This window comes from Chelonoidis abingdonii, chromosome 1 (genome assembly GCF_003597395.2).
Source record: "Chelonoidis abingdonii isolate Lonesome George chromosome 1, CheloAbing_2.0, whole genome shotgun sequence".
Lineage (NCBI taxonomy): Eukaryota > Metazoa > Chordata > Testudines > Testudinidae > Chelonoidis > Chelonoidis abingdonii.
In genome coordinates this window covers 345,867,531-345,881,287 of record NC_133769.1, presented here as the reverse complement: position 1 = coordinate 345,881,287, position 13,757 = coordinate 345,867,531, and positions in this window count along the sequence as shown.

Below are 13,757 nucleotides of genomic sequence, written 5' to 3'. Positions count from 1 at the left end.
CCTAGTTCATCTTAATCCTTTACAGCTGCTTTATCCCATTGACCTCCTCTCAGTTTTCTTTGCAAATGAATCCAGAAAGCTCTTTATTTTAGAAAGTTGGTTATAATGCTATCAGTGCCAAGGTATGTAAAGTACTCATAGAGGCAACTTACAGAAAGGCTCACACTCCAATAGGCTAATATCTGAATGAAGTCACAAATAAATGCTGCACTTTTATCTTGTGTGGAGCCCAATGGCAACATTTTCTTCTACCTTGCATACTTATTTGGCCCCATTCGTAACCCTGCGATGCAGGGAAGTGCTGTTATACCCATTTCACAGATGAAGAATTGAGGCACAAGAGAGTCTAAGTGACTTACACAAGGTCATCCAGGAGGTTTATGGCACAGCAGGAAATGGAATGTGGGTCTCCAAGTTCCTAAGCTAATGCCCAAACCAACAGCCCATCTTTCCTTTCTAGCCATAATTGGCCTCAAACTGGCAAAGCACTTAAGTGCAAGTTTAACTTTAGGCACATGCTGAAAGTCAGTGAAGTCAATGGGACTTAAGCATGTGCTTTGTTGAATTAGGCTATTTAATGTACTTCTAATTATATTCTTCTTGTTATATTACTGTTGTGCGGTATTAACTATTGACCTTTATGCTAAAAATTATGTTAGCAATTGAATGTACTGAAGAATTTTACAGTAAAGTTTTGATAGGTTTATGTTTTCTCATGACTGCCCAATACTAGGGTTGTTGCGTGAAACAGCATCTAAGACATACCTTTATGGAATGGGTCTAATTTAATAACAGTTGATAAGCTTGCCATAGAAAGTGTAAACCAGCCTATAGCAAGTAAAAGACAATGCTCTAAAATAGCTCAATTCTAGGGCCCAGATTCACAAAGGTACTGGGGCACCTAACTCTCATGGAAATCAGTGCCTAGGCAGCTAACTGAGAAGCTCGCCAACTCCACCTAGATCCTGACAACATCCTGGACCCTCCCACTCAGGTTTCAGACCATAGCATGAACATGGACTAGGCATGGTAAGAGGAGGTCATCATGAAATAAATTGTTTAGGAAGGTTGTGGAATCTCCTTCATTGGAAGTTTTTATGAGCACATTAGACAAACACTTGTCAGGTCTAGATAATACTTAGTCCTGCTTTGAGTGCAGGGGACTGAACTAGATGACCTTTTGAGGTCTCTTCCAGTCCTATGATTCTATCAGTGCCAAGAGCCAAAGATCCCTACTCATGTTGGACCTCTCCACAACATTCAACTGGCTGACCAAAGACTTCTGCTGTCCTGCCCCAGAGGTGGGGAGGGAGAGCAGGCGCATGTGGAGATGGCTTTGACCATTTCTCTCAGACTGCACCCAGAGTGGCATGTTGGGACCCTGCTCCTCCATCTCCAGAGCTCTCATCTGAGTCACACATACACAGGGGGAGGGATAACTCAGTGGTTTGAGCATTGGCCTGCTAAACCCAGGATTGTGAGTTCAGTCCTTGAGGGGGCCATTTAGGGATCTGAGGCAAAAATCTGTCTGGGGATTGGTCCTGCTTTAAGCAGGGGTTGGACTAGATGACCTCCTGAGATCCCTTCCAACCCTGATGTTCTATGCTCTCCAACATCTACATGCAGCCAGTAGGGAAGATTGTGGAACTGCATGGACTTGAAGGCCAACAATAACCTAATGACACCCAACTCCAAGGGTTTCTCTGAGATCAGCAACTGGATGTAGATAAACTGACAAAATCTGGAAATAATAGGGTAATATTGGTAGAGAGAGGGAAGCACTTTGAAGAATGCACAACCTCCATGTATCACCCGCCATTAAAGAAGATGGCCCTAAAATTGTTAAGCTGGTCTACAGCCTTGGTGTCCATCTACATTCTTCATGTCCATGTCTGCTGGATTCCCAAATAGCCACAGCCATGAAAAATGCCCTTTATCAACTCCAGCTGGCAAGGTGACAGTGTCTCCTTCTTTTGGATTCAGCCTTATTCACAGTGATCCATGAGCCCCAGCCTCACATATTACAATTTTCCATGCTTAGGAATGAATTCACAAACCCTAAAAGATCCCAGATCCCAGCAACCCAACAAGCTGCCAAAAGCACATCAAACCTGTGCTTCACTCTCTTCACCAGTTCCCTGTGGAATACTGGGTAAGATGTCAAGGTTTTGGTTCTCATCTTCAAAGCCCTTCCTAGCACTAACCCAAGTTACCTGAGAGATTGCCTCTCCCTCTGTAACTGTGACCTCTCAGGAGAGCTATGCTCCAGTGGAACAATCAAACTGAAGAATGAAATTTGCAAGGATAGCAGCCAGGACCACAAATCTGGAACTCACTCTCCCAAGAGACCAGAATAACCCTGAACTTCAGACTTCCGGTGCAAAGTGCAAATCCCACTTTCTTTGGTTGAGTTTTACCACCGTAAATCCACTCTGAAAAATAAACAATTTGACTAGGTCCAATTCCTTGTGCTCTCTATAATTTTGAGAAGCACTCTGATAGCAGTGTTGGGGGCTGCATAAGACTTGGATGTGACAGATTAAAAAAATTCTTCGGGAAGGATAATATTCTATTCAATTCTGTTGGTTTTAGAGCGTTTTCTATAGAACTATACCGGCTCCATCCCTATTAATTAAATTCTATAGGATTCTTTCTGCAGTGCCATGTATACCTTCCCCTGGTGCAACTTAACCAATAAAACGAGAGGGTTTTTTAGTAAAACATTATCAAAGTGTTATTGAATGCATGCGAAAGCAAAGTTACAATAATGAGTGGGTTAAATTATGTACTTTGCATGCCTTGGCAATAAATCCAGATTATTGGGCTATAAAGGTTGCCAGAAAAGGCTTTGTAGAATACCATACTGCTAAAAACTTAATGAGTTTTAGTAGAGAAGAACATAATTCTAAAGTTCAGCAGAAGGTGTATGTTTGTATGCAGTGACTAAGTGTATGTGAGTGGGAGGCAAATGCAGATGGTTGGAAATATGCTACTACTGCTAAACACATATGATGTTTGGTAGTCTACAGCAGAAAGCAGGAATTGTCTAAAATACGCAGTTCAATTACTAGTTATTGGTTGTGATGCTGAGTCACGTATCTTCAGAAGCACTGCATTCCCCTAGTAACAAAATTTTCCATTCTTTCTGAAAAAAAAAAGAGGTCATATTAAGAATTTGTCTCACAGAGAGTTTGCAGAAGTATAAGGGGAACCAGACAAAGGGAAAAAACAGTTCAATACACCACATTCTATAAATTTTCTGTTAAAAGCAAAGGATGCATAAATTGGCTAGAAAGCAATTTGCTTTTGGTACATAAGAAATGAAACTTAAGTACATTCCCAAAAGATTCTCCATTTAGGCTCAGCCCTGTCTTCTCTTTTAGGTGCCTTTTAGACAACTAGCTAATTAGGGAAAGGAGCGTCTCACTTTGTGTCTTGTACTGCTCCTGGATTGGTTGATGCTTATTGAAATTACTAGCGAAATTACAGAGAAATCACTGGTGAGTGACTGTTCAGTAAATCCAACTAGTGGAGTTTCTAATTCTAGCCGATATCTTTTCTGGACATAATTTTTACCTTTAGTTAAATAATCTTCACCCTAGGGGTTGAGAAGTCAGTTCTACTGCTCTGCCTAATTAACACAATACCCAAGTGAGGCCTCTCAAGGGGATTTTTTTGGAATAGTTGAGTGGCTGATGCCATTAATGTGAGACCTGTTGGTGTAGTGGGGGAAATAGATAGCTGGCAATAGTTCATGGGAAGAGCAGTGACACCTCCTTGGGAGGAAAGTTTGTATTGGAAAAGAATCCCACTGTGAAATGAGTATTTAGAGAAAGCATTACCTGATAGTTAGGTATGTGTGAGTGTCACGTTATTGACTTGAACTGGAACTGTATAGAACATGGTTGCAACCAAAGTCCTGTAGTGGCACCAAATCTTGTATAAAGGGGGTCAAATGAGATGTCTAAGACAAGGTTGCTGGTTATGATTTCGCTATCTGTATATATCATTTTTGTATTTAAAGTTATAAGTATTGGCTCTATACTGTCTGTATTTCAAACTTATGCTATGCTTCTGGGTGACACCCCACACAATTTGCATCAGCCTGGCCTGCTTGATGACTCATTAAGGACCATCAGCTATATAATTAACCCATTGAGAGAAGGCAGATACACCTTGTAACTCAGCAAAGTATGCAGGAACTTGCCCATGTGACTCCAGACTCCATTTTGCTGTAATTTTCTACAGTAAGGACAAAGACTATAAAAGGATGATACCCCATCTCCATATTGTCTTCAGTCCTGCTTCTTACCTCTGGATGGATTTTGCTACAAACTGAAGCTCTGAACAAAGGACTGATGACCGATCCCTGCAGTTTATTCTATCGCTGCTACAAGCCTGAACCAAGACTTTGCCATTACTGTATGTAATTGATTCCATTTAACCAATTCTAGCTCTCATTTATATCTTTTTCCTTTTATGAATAAACCTTTAGATTTTAGATTCTAAAGGATTGGCAACAGTATGATTTGTGGGTAAGATCTGATTTATATATTGACCTGGGTCTGGGGCTTGATTCTTTGGGATCGAGAGAACCTTTTTTCTTTTACTGAGTATTGGTTTTCATAACCATTTGTCCCCATAACGAGTGGCACTGATGGTGATACTGGGAAACTGGAGTGTCTAAGGGAATTGCTTGTGTAACTTGTGGTTAGCTGGTGGGATGAAACCAAAGTCCTCTTAGTCTGGCTAGTTTGGTTTGCCTTAGCGGTGAAAAAACCCCAGCATTGAGCTTTAACCGCCCTGTTTTAAGCAATTTGTCCTGAATTGGCACTCTCAGTTGGGTCCCGCCAGAACCAGCATCGTTACAGTGAGCCAGGAAAATATATAATGACATTTGTTTCGAGCTGAAAACAAAACCCAGGTCAAAGGAAATCCTACTAATATTTATGGATTGACCAGAGGGTGAAGTAAATGGAGAACTAACTCCTGACCTTCAACGGTAAACCCGTCTCTATGAAGGGAGAGTCACTTGGCCAGGACACACACTCTGGCAGAGCCAGCTCTTTGGCTAGCTGGGAGAAAAGGCTGCTATGCAGTGGTGAGCTGGAGCTGGTTACCACCGGTTTGCAAGAACTGGTTGTTAAATTTAGAAGCCAGTGTAGAGCCAGCTGTTGAAGGACCCACCGATGAAGTGCCGGCGAAGACCCGGAGAGAGTGAAGGACCTAAGTGCTGCCGAAGACCCGGTAGGAAACTGGTTGTTAAGATTTTGGCAGTTCATCACTGCTGCTATATATAGTGGCTGGGTTCTCGGCACGTTTAAACATCCACCTGCTTGCATCTAAGAACTCAGGCATCCAAATCCAAGGGCAGCTTTGAAAATTTTAGTCTAGGTGACATACCCAAGGCCATAGAGAGTGTCAGAGTCAGCACTAGGGTCTAGCAGTTCCCAATCCTGTGCTCAGTCAGCTAGACCATTCTCTCTAGAGCATAGTGTCGCCCACAATCGCTACATGAGTGACAAGCCCACACACCTGCCCACCCCTACATCAGCCTGGGAAACAGACAGCATAAGCTATCACTCTCTCTCTGCTTGCATTTCACAATAATCAATTTCTGACTTTTAAAATGCCACTTAGAGTGTGAATGAAACACCAAAATGGAACAGAACTGGGAGACTCTCAGACAAATGTGTGCCACTGCAATTGGCCTAAGTGACAACTGCATGAATTTGTTGGAAGAGTAGAATTTAGCCCATTGTGTGAGAAAGCAACCCAAATTGTGGGATGGGGGCTGGGGAAGCAGAGTCTTCTCCCTGAGTAGGCCACAGCAGCCATGGGGCAATAGCATTTCTCCTTAGATATGCCACTAGTGGTTAATAGCCAAGACTTCTCTCAAGTGCTGGGCTTGGCTGGTTGCCACAGGGCCTGCCCATCAGGAAAAACTGCAGGAGGAAGTGTCACTAGAACATTCCACTGCTCAAGCAGACAGAAAACGTATTTCACATTGGGACAAAGGCAGACACTTTTGTATATAGAAAAACTAGACCTAGCAGCTCTGGGAAAATTAGGGTGACTAGGTGTCCCAATTTTATAGGGACAGTCCTGATATTCAGGGCTTTGTCTTATAAAGGCACCTATTACCCCCCACCCTGTCCCAATTTTTCACACGTGCTATTTGGTTACTCTGGGGAAAATGCATATGATGTATTTCTGGAGGGACAGCTCAGACTCTGAGAATGGAAGGGTTATGGTGCCAGCAAGTACACACAAATGTAAAGTAGTTTAGCTGAACAAAAATACTAACTGCTTGTATGAATACTTTAATTCTGGAGGCCAGAGCTAAAGCCGATAAAATCTAAGCCCAAAATTGGATTAAACTGAGAAAGAGCCACTGTGCAATCAACAATTAGTCTGTGGAACTCATTGCCACAAGATACCATTGTGGTAATGAGGAATATAAATCATCAGGCTTTGGGGTATGAGATAACTTCCAATTAATGGGGCTTAGGAAGCAACCTCCCTGTGGACGTGTAATTTCATAACTGCCTACTGCAGGGCTTCTTACACCTTCCACTGAAATACCAGATTCAGGACACTCTCCGAGATATTTGGACTACTGGTTTGAACTAGTATGGCAATCGCTTTTGTTCAAATTCTAGTTTAGTTTGGAAATTTTGCAAAATGTAATGCTTCTCCATAGTCATTCTTCCATTTAGTTTCTTATGCAACTCGTGTGCCTGTGTCAGTGCAGTGTGGTTACAATTCCACTTGAAGAATCAAGTGTGTAGACACTCTCATGTCACGCTAAACATTTTTATTAGCCTCTACTGACTATTAGTCACACTATCAGTCTGGAGACAAATTAATTTCCTTTGCTCAATATTCATCAGTATACTAGTATCATTCTCTCTCTGGCCCAGTGACTCTTTAAGTATTTATCCAAAGTGGAACAACTTTAATAGGAGAGACTGAGGGAACTCCACATCAGAATATCTCATAGCTCAGTGGTTAGTGCACTCTCCTGCGAGGTGGGAGACCCCTGTTCAATCCTTTCAGCTTGGGGTGAACTGAACTTGAATCTCCCAAGTCCCAGATGAGTGTACCAACCACCACTGGCTTTAAAATTATAAGGTGAGATGTGGCAGCAGCACCTCCTCTTCCTCCACCCCAGCTTTGTATGGAGCCCCTGCCTCAATCATGCTCACAAGAAACAACTTAGGCATCTGAAAGGCACCTGACTCCAGGAGAGGGGTTCCCAGCTGTGGATTTCTAGCAAAGGTAAGTACCTCACTGCAGCCTAGACTTCGGTGCCTATCTCCATGAGAGGGGAGGGGCTTAAGATACACCCTTCTCCTTGGTATCTCCCATTGGCTAACTTAGACAGCTCCCCACCTAGCATGCTGGCTTTGTGGATCCTGTTCTAAGGGGCCTGCCTCTCCCCATTCATTGTACGGGGAGCCTAGGCACCTAACTCAGACTTTGTGGATCGCTGTGTTGTTCCTGTAATTTTCTAGGTCCCTAAAAGTTAGGCTTTGCTCAGTGTCACAACACCTAAGTCCATTTGTGGATCCAGGCTGAAGTCACTTTTGAAAATGGTCTTGAGAATTTTACCCAACACCTGTCTGAAAAATCAAGGCAATAAGATACAATAAACATTGTCAGAAGTTTCTCTGCATTTTCATAGTATGTAAATTATCTCACATTGTTAACAGATTAGCAAGAAAGAAGTAGGTGAGAGGTCACTGATTCATGCCCTGTGTACTTGAAGTTTTCTTCCCAAAATAGCTCTTGAAAATGCTTCTTCATGCAGAAACATTCCGATGACAAGCTCAGCAGACTATAGTTAGAGGATTACTTGCCAATTCTCTATTTCAAATTAAAACTAACCCCTATATTACATTTTGCTTACTAGTTAGATTGTTAATGCAAAAATTACTGTCTCTTGACTCATAGAACTGAAAACAAGGAGCAGAAGGTATAAAATTGTATGAGTATGGAAGTAATTCCTGACAACACTCAATCAGAAACATCAAAACTTAGGCTAGATAGCAAGTCTTCCACAATACAAGCACATATTTTAATGGTCCACATGAATTAACACTATTAATTTTTCATTTACCATGTGTAGGTTCCAGGATCAGGTCTTCTTGCTCTCAAAACACACATACTCAGTATTCAGAAATGCCCTGCACAACATGTGGAGCTGCTGATGAAAAGGCTTGGTTGTTTAATAATCTGTTTATCGGAATTGAAGTTATTATGCCCTTAAAGCTTCAGGACTCAATTCAAGGAGACCCCTGAGTTCTTAAATGATGACCTGAATTATATCCTTTGCTGGCAAGACCACATGATCTCAAATATTTCTGCTACTACAATCAGTTTGGAAAACATCTGGATCAGAATTATGTGAACGGGAGAGAGAAAGATGAAAATAGTCAAGCCTAATTAGATTTAGTGCTAAAGGGGTACTTCTTTTGCCGATATATACTGAACCTGGGAATATGGCATTTAAATTCCAAAATTATTTATTTCCATGTTAATTTATATAGAAACTGACAGCACCGTCCAGTGGCTAATGCCACAGCCTGGGCATCAGGAGACTGAGATCCAATTCCCAGTTCTACCATTGCATTGTTGCTTGACAGTTACCTCTGGGCCTCATAAAATGGGAATATATTTTTCTCCGAGTACAATGATTTAAGATCTGTGGCTGAAAAAAATCACAATTTAAGTGACAAGAATTATTGAATTACTAAAAATATTTTTAGTTTGTTATTCAAAATAACTTTTGCATTTTCACTTTACAGATCTACTAAAACGGATCTAGAGAATATGGCAATTTAAGCAGCCAAGATGTTTTTATTTTGGTGACTTTGAAAGGACAGAGAATTCCTAGCTCTCCAATGAAATCTCTTGTGTCGCTGCTGGATGTGTGCAGCAATACATTGTACAGCATATGCTTTGGAGAAAGTATGTGGTTGAAGCAACATCTAGTGGTTAATGCTGAACAAGCAGCCATTCACATTCAGCTCAAGGCTCATTTTCAAAATTCAGTGTTTAGGTAATAAGGGCAAGGACTTGGGTAAACGCCACAATATGCTTTCTGTAATCAACATTTAAAGGAGAGTTTGCTATAAACAAAACTTTCTGTGGACATGCACATGCACTCACTGTCACACTGTCTGGAGTGGCTCACAACTCTGAGTGCCTCCATAAGGCCAAACTGTCAGAAACAGGGTGGACACCCAAACTGGTGATATGTTCTATTATTAGATTTCACCAACCCAGTAATAAACGGGAACTCCCCAAGCACTACAGTAGTCTTATAATGGAGTCACAGACAATCCCCTTAGACACACTGCTCTATCTTGTCACTCAGGCAAGCTGAACTCTGTGATAAACGGTCATTACACCAAAAAAATCACAATAATATTCAGATTACACCCAGTTTCAAGAGACCAGTTTCTCACCTAGGTCCTAGATCTCACACCAAAGACAACACTGGTAGCCAATCCTATAGTAAACTAACTAACGGTTTGTTAGCTAAGCAAAGAGAATGAGAGTTCTTGAGAGGCTAAAGCAGGTAAATATATATGTACAGGTGAGTCACAGTCTACAATTTCAAAAGGTAGCACAGATGTAGTAATCTGCCAGCTTTCTGGGGATCACCATCTTCTCATTCAGTTATGGTGACTGTTAGAATCCAAATAGTCCAGAGTTGGAGAATTTGTTCCTTGTGTCCACACTTATAGCTTCTTTTCACAGAAGAACAAGTTAACAGTTCGGCTACCCATGTGGGCTCTTTGATGATGGAGTGGGGAGTGGGGCATTTAGAGTCTTTGATCTCTGATCATCACACACAATGGCCACTTGCTTTGAAATGTGCAGGAATTAGCACCTTCCTGTTATAGTCTGAATCACACATAGTTTCCTTATGTTTGATGAGTCACTTAGGTATAAGGTATATACAATATAAATGTTTGCTATTTCATTCTCACATGATACAGATAAGTGAATATAATGCATGCAACATCCCATTCGTTTTCATGAGGTTTAAACCCCAAACACATTCTAACACATTCAACAACCACTTTCATCTATCCTAATACACAAGTGAATTGGCCTGGATTACAGCTGCAAGTTTGTCAGTTTTTTGCTGACACCTACTGTCGGGGTTCCCTCCCCACTCCGGGGTACAGATGTGGGGACCCACATGAAAGACCCCCTAAGCTTATTTCTACCAGTTTAGGTTAAAGCTTCCCCAAGGCACAAATCCTTTCCTTGTCCTTGGACGGTATTGCTGCCACCACCAAGTGATTTAGACAAAAACCCAGGAAAAGGGGCCACTTGGAGTCCCCATTTCCTCAAAATATTCCCCCATCATCCTCTTTCCTGGGGAGGCTTGAGAATAATACACTGGGGTGGGTGGGTTGGATCCATGCGTGGTTTATTAACGCAGGGACCACGTTACCATGGATTCCAATGAAGGTAATTAAATTTGTGATCCATGCGTGGTCCCGCGCTATAACCAAATCTGTGCTATAAATATGCATGTTCAAGCAAGGGTCTGCTGTATACTAACCAATTAGTTACAAAGTGAGCACAGACCAAACCCCTGGGTTTTTAGGACACTGAAAATCAATCAGGTTCTTAAAAGAAGAATTTTATTTAAAAAAAAAAGTAAAAGAATCACACCTGCAAAATCAGGATGGATGGCAATTTTACAAGTAAATAAAAAGATTTTAAAACACAGAGGATTTCCCTCTATGCGCAGCTTCAAAGTTACAAAAAACAGGAATAAAACTCCCTCTTAGCATGGGGAAAATTCACAAGCTAAAATAAAAGATAATCTAATGCATTTCCTTGCCTTTACTTACAAGTTCTGTAATTTTAGATGTATCATTTCAGGTATCTTTTCAGAGATGGCCTACCTGCTTGGTCTCTCTCTCTGTCCTGAGAGGGGAACAAACAAAGAGAGCACAAAAACTTCCCCCCTGCCCCGATTTGAAAATATCTTCTTTCCTTATTAGTCCTTTTGTTCAGGTGCCAACCAGGTTATTTGAGCTTCTTAACCTCTTACAGGTAAAGTGATTCTGTACCTCTGGCCCAGAAGGATTTTATGTTACTGCATACATAAAGGTTGTTACCCTTCCCTTTATATTTATGACACCTACACCTTGGCTACAGCTGGCACTTGGCTCACCAGTGTCACACTCACTATCTTCAATACAAGATGGCTGAAAAAGTGAAACAAGTGATATTAAGAGTCATACTCCATAAACAGGACCAGTCTGTCACCTGAAAGAACAAGATTTCTTTAACCAAAAACAGCAAGGGAAATTTATTGATTTATATTGGTTAAGTCACTCCCTCTTGCAATCAGCACTTCCAGAAGAAAGCATCTTACACAGGAAGTGGTCATATTTTCCCAGGCAGAGGGTTTAGGTAAGCACACTCTGTCTGGATTTGTGGACATCACTATTTCACCCCTAACAAAAGCAAAATTGTTGGGAGATACTAAGCTAAGTTAAGGATTCCACTATTGCTGCTACTGATTTTTCTGACCCAGTGAGAGGTGTGGTGGGAAAGATTTCCAAAAGTTTTTCTATTGTGGACAGGGCCGGCGCTTCCATTAAGGCGACCTAGGTGGTTGCCTAGGGCGCCAGGATTTGGGAGGGCGGCATTTGTGGTAATTTGGCGGCGGGGGGCCTTCTGCACTCCGGGTCTTTGGCGGCAATTCTGCGGTGGGTTCTTCACTCGCTCCAGGACCCACTGCCAAAGGGCCCCGAAGACCAGGAGCGCGGAATGACCCCGGCCTAGGGCGCCGCTCCTGACTGTGGACAAGCCTTAGTATGTGGTCCCTTCCCGGTAGGCCTTTGTCTACACTAGAAAGCTGTACCTCTTTAACTATAGGGTATAATTAAGTGATACAACCCCCCCTAGACATGATTATACTGGTAAAATTATGCTTGTAATATTATAAGCTTATACCACCAAGAAGGATATAACAATTTCAGGAAAAAAAACAGTTGTATTGGTAAAACTTTAAAGGAAAGACTCAGCTTAAATGTGTCAGACTGGAAGAGGACCAGGAATTGGAGAAATTTAACTCTAGCCTTTTTTGTGGTAGTGTGACATTTTGAGTGCATAAATGCAGGAGAAATCTACAAATCCTGTGAAATGTTAAACTTATGCAAATACTTGCCTGAGATAGCTTATCTCAAACTACTAAATCAAGTTCACCAAGCACAGCTTGCGCTTCAGTGGTTCTCAAACTTTTTTACTGGTGACTCCTTTTACACAGCAAGCCTCCAAGTGGAACTCCCCACTTATAAATTAAAAACCACATTTATTTATATTTAACTCTATTATAAATGCTGGAGGTATTCTCCCATTCTCTCTCAATGAAAATGGCATGATTTCCTCCCACTGTGTTTTAGCTTTTGTTTGATCTCCTCTGAAGCATGAGGGATGGCCATAGCTGGAGACGGGACATTGGACAGGGAGGACCAGGACTCTGAGGTGGTACCAAGCATTCTCTCAGGTGCTTGGCTGGCAGGTTTTTGTTTACATACTGTTTGTAACAGATCACCATATGTGGGGTTGGTAAGGAATTTCCCCCAAAGTCAGATTGGAAGTCACCTTGGTGGTTTTTCATCTTCCTCTTCAGCATAGGGTACAGGTCACTGGGTATATCTCACTTCCCTGCCATTGCAAGGGCCTTGAGGACTGGTACACCTCAGTCCCTCCTATTCTTTGCCTGCAGCACACAACAGTCTAATCTCTTGTGGGCTGTAACATTTCGATCTAATTCTGGTTGTGCGGGTTAGTGTGTGGGTGCTGGAGGCCTGTGATATACCTGAGGTCAGACTAAATGATCTGGTTGTCCCCTCTAGCTTTAAAATTCTATGACTCTACAATGAAACAGCTAGTGTCTTATTTTGAAGAACATTTGCTGGCCCATGCATAAGAGTGCAAGTAGACAAAGTGAAATCAAGTCACTTGCAAGGTAAACAGAAACTCCTATTTTGCCTCAAGTGGGTCAGTAGGATAGAGTGCTCTCTTTTCAAGTGAACATTTATATTTTCCACCCAGTTTCTTCTGTACATGCACACTAAAGAGTTATTTGTTTTTTTTTTAAATACTTCTTTTGCATGATGCACCTTTGTAGCAATGCTTGTTCTTTAAGATACACAAACCAAATTTACTCTGCCAACAGCTATCAAGAGTTGGGCTCCTTGGTAGAAAAGCTTAAGGTAAAATGCTGCATTCTCCACTGTTACTTTCTATTATGCCAGTTTTACAGACTGGTCAAACTTCAAGAACACAATAAAAAGGGACATATATACAAAATAAGGATGCTGCACACAACTTTTTACTCTGCTAAAGATAACAGATATGACAACTGGCATTCACAACTTGTTTAAAAAAAGTGTAAATTCAGTGCTTCTTGGAGGTGCTGCAGACTGTCAAGAACAGAGATCTTGTTCATACATCGCTTGCACCAATTTAAAATCAGATTTTATTAAGCAATACAAACCCCTGTGCAGGCACTCTTAATTCGGTTTATTGATTCATCCAGCGACTCAAGTTTACTTATGTAAACCAGGTTTAAAATGAGTCATGTCCACACATGCAACTCACTCTGCTTTAAAAATCACATAATTAGAGACACAAGGTAGGTGACGTAATTTTTTAATTGGACCAACTTCTGTTGGTGAGAGACAAGCTTATGAGCCACACAGAGCTCTTCT